We start from the raw sequence: 6,699 nt of genomic DNA, 5'->3' as shown, positions 1-6,699 counted from the left end.
ATATCACAATCCAGGGGCCTTGTAAAATCACAATCCAGGGGCCTTAATATGTTAAATGGCTATTAAATATGGCGGAGGCCAGGTTGACTGCTTACACTAGCATCTACCATAAAGGGTAGTTCTGCCCTTAGTGCTAAAAATTATTGTACTTGTAAAAAGTTGAGTTACCTCTTCCACCCTCCCCTAAGTTTACCAAACCACCACAATATCAAAATTCAGGACCAGAGTCCAAAACCTACTTTGTGTCTTTTGTGAAGGAAAATTGGCAGATACATTTGGACCCTGAGATTCTAGTCACATTGTAGTTTAACAGAACACTACTGTCATGTCACTCACTGGGACGGGGAAAAACCCAAATCATATTTCATGCAGGAACATTTGTTTAATAACACAGTTGAATGTCAGCCGATGCTTTCTGCTGTGATATTGAACCTGAGAAATGAACAGTAAATCTCAGAGTGGCATTTCTGCATGATAAAGTGAGTATATGGAGAGGCAAAACCAGGAAAGCAAATCCCTTTGAGCCATTGCACTTAAATTGTGAGACACCCCTCCCAGGAGACAGGGGCAGTTGCTAGGAGAAATGAGAACTTCTCCTAAGCATGTACTTGTCAACTGCCGGATATTTTATCATCCAAATGAATATTTTTGCCTTTGGTTCAATATTGCATATTTTTGTTGAATAAGTCTTGCATTTTTCAATGAAGGGGTATTTTTTTTAAACAGGCCCTGCCCCCACAAAAAACACCCGGTCATCAACAAGGTTGTACCCCCTGGTGTGCTGAAATAATTCTTCATGTGTATATCCAGCCTTCACTCCAGCACCTCAGGGTAGTGTACATGGATGGATTGATCCCATTTCCCCCCTCACAACAATCCTATTTCCTCCATTTGTGATAGGTTACTCTCTGTGGGAGTCATCAGCCCAAGGTCACCACATTCTGTTGGACAGTGGACAACAGCCTTGTGCATGGCCCATCCATTCCACTTCTTACTCTGTCCCTGCCTCTTTCCTGCTGAGCTCCCTAATGCCAAAAGCCTCTCTCTGATTTCTTAAGTCTACCACCTGGCCTTCTGTCTGCAATTGCTGCTATCTGCCTTTGGGGAAAAACTGACCTCTGCTTGCTTCTGTCCTTTGTGGATGCCTCATGCAATCATCACTGTCAAAAAGGTCCAGTTCTGTAGTGGTTTAAGTTCTCTTTCATTCCTAGAGAGATCCTGAAGACCCCTCCCCACATACATGGAAAGCATAAGTATGAGAGCTAGTGTGGTGTAGTGACTCAGTATTTAGGGTCAAAGAAAACACACTGTCTGGAACTGGGTTCAAATTTACATTCAGCCATGAAACCTACTGGGTGGCACAAGTCACACTCAGCTGCAGTTGCTAGTCCTTTGCTGGCAACTGGCAAGAGGTGGTGGAGACTAGCAAAATCAGCATTGCGCAATGTCACCATGTTGAGGGAAGCTCTAGAAATTCACCCAGTCTCTATGGTAAAATCCATATTGATTGGCGGAGTCCTAGAATGTCACTTGCTGCATCAAGGTCACTTCTGGGTCTTCACCTGGAAGTGATATCATTGTCTTGAGTGACTCCTGATTTCCCTTCCCATAGCAGGCAAATGGCATCCCAACTCTCAGCCTAACATACCTCACAAGGTTGTTGTGAAGACAAAATAGAGGAATAAATCAGGTTGCCCCCGAGTTGCTTGAGGGAAGGACAGGATAAAAATGAACCAGATAAACCCATGGAAGTAAATTCCATATTCACAAATGGTCAGCAACAACAGACACTCATCTATACAACCCTCCTTGTTTCCCCTGTTGCCTTTTTTGGGGGTGGTGGTGGTGGTGTATGCAGATGTGAAACCATTAATTTGCCCACATTTTCTCAATTGCTGGCATTCATTCCTGGGTATTTTCAAGCCAGCATCACCCCATTGCTACTTAGCATTCTACTACATGTAGAGAAAATCTCAGGTGCCGACATGGGGTTTTGACCACACTGGCCCAAGCTTAGCCTTCCAGCCTGCATGTTTGCATTAAGTATCACCCTCCCTGAGTGACACATAGCTCTCTTTTGTAATCCAGAGAAGGAGAAAGTCAGGCATCCCATTTTCCATGAAATGTATATTTTGTCCTCTTCTTACTGAGAGTATAATCAGTGCCATAAGATTTTCATTTTTTTTCAAAAGCAAAACCCTGCAGTCTCTTCAAAAGCAGAATGCCTCCCAGGAATTGATTGGAAATCCAGCAAAGCAAACAGACAGCAGCCTCAGAATAAAAGCTGAGGCCTGGATTCCTGCACCTTAATTACTTGGAAAGACAAAAAAGTGTCTGTGAGAGAGTGTGTATGGGTAAGACAGCCCCTGAGGCAGGCAACTCATTTTTTCCCTTGCAGAAGCACTTTCTAACTATCAGGGAAAGGTTTAGAGGTGGAAAATCAAAACCCTAGGGATCATGGTTGGCTGGCTGGACGATTCTGTCTTTCCCGTCTGGGGCAGCAGGGAGGAAAAAGAGCCTGGAAGGAAAAAAATATGTATAAAGAAATCCAATCCATGCCTTTCAGTTCAGATCAGGGCTTTTTTTCAGCCAAAATGTGGTGGAACAGAGTTCCGGCACCTCTTGAAAATGGTCACATGGCCGGTGGCCCTGCCCCCTGCCCTCCAGACAGAGGGGAGTTTAGATAGCCCTCTGCATCACAGCGCGGAGGGCAATCTAAATTCCCCTCTGTCTGGAGATCAGGGGGTGGGGCCACTGGCCATGTGACCATTTTTGCTGAGGGTGATTTAAGCTTTAAAAAACTCCCCCCTTGTTCCAGCTGACCCAAAGTGACATCAAGAAGCGGTCCTGGAAGCTTACGCACACTTTGCGCGTGTGCACATGGTACCAGGGGCACCACCTCCCACCAGGAGTTGCCCCTTGTGCTGGCAATGCACTGAGTTCCACCACCTCTTTTCCCAGGAAAAAAGCCCCGGGGGGATGTTGTATGAAACCATCGTTTGATAAAACCACCTTTGGCTGCTGCAGTCATCTGCATGCAGGCCACCCGGCTATGGATTGTTAGGGGGACATCAAACGAGGATCAAAAACTATAGTTGGATTTTAGTTTATCTTAACTACTGATTTGCATGATATTTGTACGTGGATATCCTGACTTTAGTCCCCATTGGTGAGCTCCTTAGTCACATCCCCGACCAATGCTGTCGGAGCATTTGCTCTATATGCAGAAGACTCGTAGAGGCACTGTTTCAAAGGATCAGGTAGGAGGTGATGTGAAAGATCCCAGAGAGACCCTAGAGAGCTGCTGTCAGTAAGAACAGACAATGCTGCCATTGGTAGACCAGTGATCTGAATCAGGATGCAGCTGAAGACATGAGATTCGAGTCATGAAAACTCATGCTGGAATAAATGTTGATAGTCTTTAAGGTGACATTGAACTTCTGGTTTAGTTTGGTGTGATAAACTCTGATATTATCAGTACAAGACAGCCTCACATTATTATTTATTTATGTCATTAGTAGTCCGCCTTTCTCACTGAGACTCAAGGTGGATTACATAGTGTGAGATCAGTACAGTCAATATCAAGAACATTTCCATAAAAAATGCCATAGGGTAAATAGATAAACTTCACAAAGATATAGCATTAGTAGGAATCCAATACAACATAGTGGTCTATGGTTCCAAAGTCACTAGCAGACCCCCTCTCTACAATACAGCCCTCCTAGCTGAGTAAAAAGCCTTTTTGAATAATTTGCTTTTGCATCGTTTGCAGAAAGTCAGGAGAGTGGGGGCTCTCCCGTCCTCCTCAGACAGGCTGTTCCACAGGGTAGGGGCCACTACAGAGAAAGCCTGTGTATGGGTTGCTTTTGATTTTGTCCATGTGCAGGGTGGCACTCCCAGGAGACCCTGTTTGGAAGAGTGAAGCTGTCATATATGCCTCCTGCATGTCTGCCATGAATGTATATGGGCTCTGCCTCTGGTCTCTGAGGGTATGGGAAGTTCTTTATTGTTGCAACGCCAGTAGGTTATCTCACAAATGTTTACTTTCTCTTTCTCGCTCCGCTAAGCCGGTATCCTTGACTGCCGGCTGAAACTGGCTCAAAATGTATCCTTCTTGAGAACCAAAGATAAGTTCATCTTTCTCACTGTCTACTCTAAAACAATGTCTCACTCCAACCCCTCCCCTATTAACGGTCCTCTTTCCCAAGGCGGGAATATGCCCTATAACTAACAATGCTAGCCCCACATATGTTACTTCTGCCAATTTCACTGTCTGAATGGATCTCCAATAAAGTTACTTCAACTGGAACACCTGTGTGTTAACTGTGGAGAACTTGGGGATCTAACTGCCAGGGACTGACAGAAGCTGCTGTAGAGAAGCATAAGGAGGGAGGCGGTCCTGTAGGTAAGCTGGACCAAGGCCATGAAGAACTTTGTATGTGATAACCAATACCTTGAACTGAGCATGGTAGCTGATAAGTAGCCAGTGGAGAGAATGCAGGATGGGAGTGATGTTCATGCTCCTGCTTACTCCTCATAAAAGTCAAGCCACAGTGTTTTGCACCAATTGGAGTTTCCTAGTGAATTTAGAAGGGAGACCTATGTATAGTGCATTACAATAGTAAGCACATGTAAACTGGAATCAATGCTTGCTCTTGTCTCCACACTTTGATGCCTCTAGTTCACATTTCTAAGGTTGGAAGCTAGGCTGCTCCTTTGCCCCTAATGTCCTAAGGGGCTTTGCAGGAAAATCCCTCCTATTCTGTCTCTTAGCCCACCAGAAAAGAGTGGCATGAGGATGGGGTGATGGTGGTGGTTTTGATTTTATCTTTATTTACTTTGTTTATACGCCACTTTTCTCCCCAATAGGGACCTGAAGGAGCTTACATTGTTCTCCCCGCCTTCTTTTTATCCGCACAACAACCCTTTGAGGTAGGTTAGGCTGAGAGAGTATGACTGGTCCAAGATAACCCAGCAAGTTTCTAAGGCAGTTTGGGGATTTAACCCGAGTCTTCCAGATTCTAGTTCAACACTCTAACCAGTACAGCACTCTGGCTCTCATCTGCGTCCTACACACCTCCAGTTGTGTAGCTTGCCCAGTGCTGGTTGCACTAGCACTGAAGCTGTTGAAGCTTTGCATGCAAGCATCTCTGCTGGGTCTGCCTTCCCACAAGGAGAATTCGTTAGTGTAATATCGAATTACATCATGTTTTTATTCAATGTTGTTTCTGGTGCAGTGGAAGAAAACAAGACATTTATAACTTTCTTCTTCCTGTGTCCATTATGATGCCACACTTTTCTGTTAAGTAGCTGATTATCCCCATAAAGATAGATGAAGATGGGTAGCCGTGTTAGTCTGTAAGTAGCAGTAGAAAAGGGCAAGAGTCCAATAGCGCCTATAAGACTAACAAAATTTGTGGTAGGGTAGGAGCTTTGATAAAACTCATGCCCTACCATAAATTCTGCTAGTCTTATAGATGCTACTGGACTCTTGCTCTTTTCTATCTCCATAAAGGTCTTGTGCTTATAAAAGAGGGGAGAGACTGAACCACTAAAGGAGGTGTTTCTCTGAATTGCCCTTGCACCAGCTTTGTAAGATGCATCCAAAAAGATACCCTTTGCCTTTGATTGGTGCAGGACAGCTTTCTCTGTGCTTTACAGCAGATGCTTTGCAGCACCTCTCCCGCAGCACTCAGTTGCTGTTTTGTTCCAAGGATTCGTGATTGAGCTGGGTCCACATAAAAAGGGTTTTTTTTTTCTCTTTTGCATGTTGAAAGTTTTGCCCTGAGTTTTGCTTTTGGGGTATGTGTGTCAACAGTTCCTGACTAAAAAACAGACGTGATACATGTTTATGTCATTCTGACAATAAGAGCTATGTCTGACGATCACCCAGGACTAGTCCTTTATTCCATTGGCTGCTTGTGGAAACACAATTGGGAGGTCACTGGTGAAGCACAGGGCCTTGCTAGCACTGTGGGAGGTGACAGTATTGGCTCCTAGGGCCAAGCTAGAAGTGACGAGTTACACTTGAATGGCAAGTGAACAGACTCACATGTATTCCTCCCTGTTCACTTGCACTCCACTTGCACTCCACTCGATCACTAACAGCCCAATCCTTAGAAGGGGGGAAAGTACATAGGGAGAGAACCAAGGCTTTATATGGGTGTAAGTGGCTCCTATGTGGGTGCAAATGCCCTTCCGTTGGTGGTGGCATGAGGCGTGCTACCGCTGCTGTGCTGCTGCCAGTGGGAATGCCTGGCGGGCAGACGGAGGCGGAGAAGTGGCATAGGGCCCCACGTCAGCGCAGGAGGAGGTAGGGCAGAGGGCAGGGCCAGAGTTAGTTTGCTTCCTAAGCCCTTCCAGAAGTAGGAACGCCCACAGCGGCTCAAAAGAGCTACGCCACAAAATAATAAGGCATAGCCCATAGGCGTCCACTGAATGGGGAAAACTCGGCTCCCTCTCTGAACGCCCCACCCTGCCCCCATGGCCTGAAGGAGCATAGGATGGGAACTACCATGGGGTCCAATCCGCGTGCACTTCCAGCGTGTATGAGCCCCCCTCCTCACACCCAGTCACCTGCAGACGCACCCTACAAAACATCTGGCAGTCAGCACAAATCAGCGAGCTGGGTTAGCTCCTTCTTACCTGTAACTGCTACCTCACTCCTTATTGAGATGGAACTTCAGAGTCCAATAACCT

Source organism: Eublepharis macularius, chromosome 12 (assembly GCF_028583425.1).
Source record: "Eublepharis macularius isolate TG4126 chromosome 12, MPM_Emac_v1.0, whole genome shotgun sequence".
Lineage (NCBI taxonomy): Eukaryota > Metazoa > Chordata > Lepidosauria > Squamata > Eublepharidae > Eublepharis > Eublepharis macularius.
Note: the sequence above shows the minus strand (reverse complement) of the source record.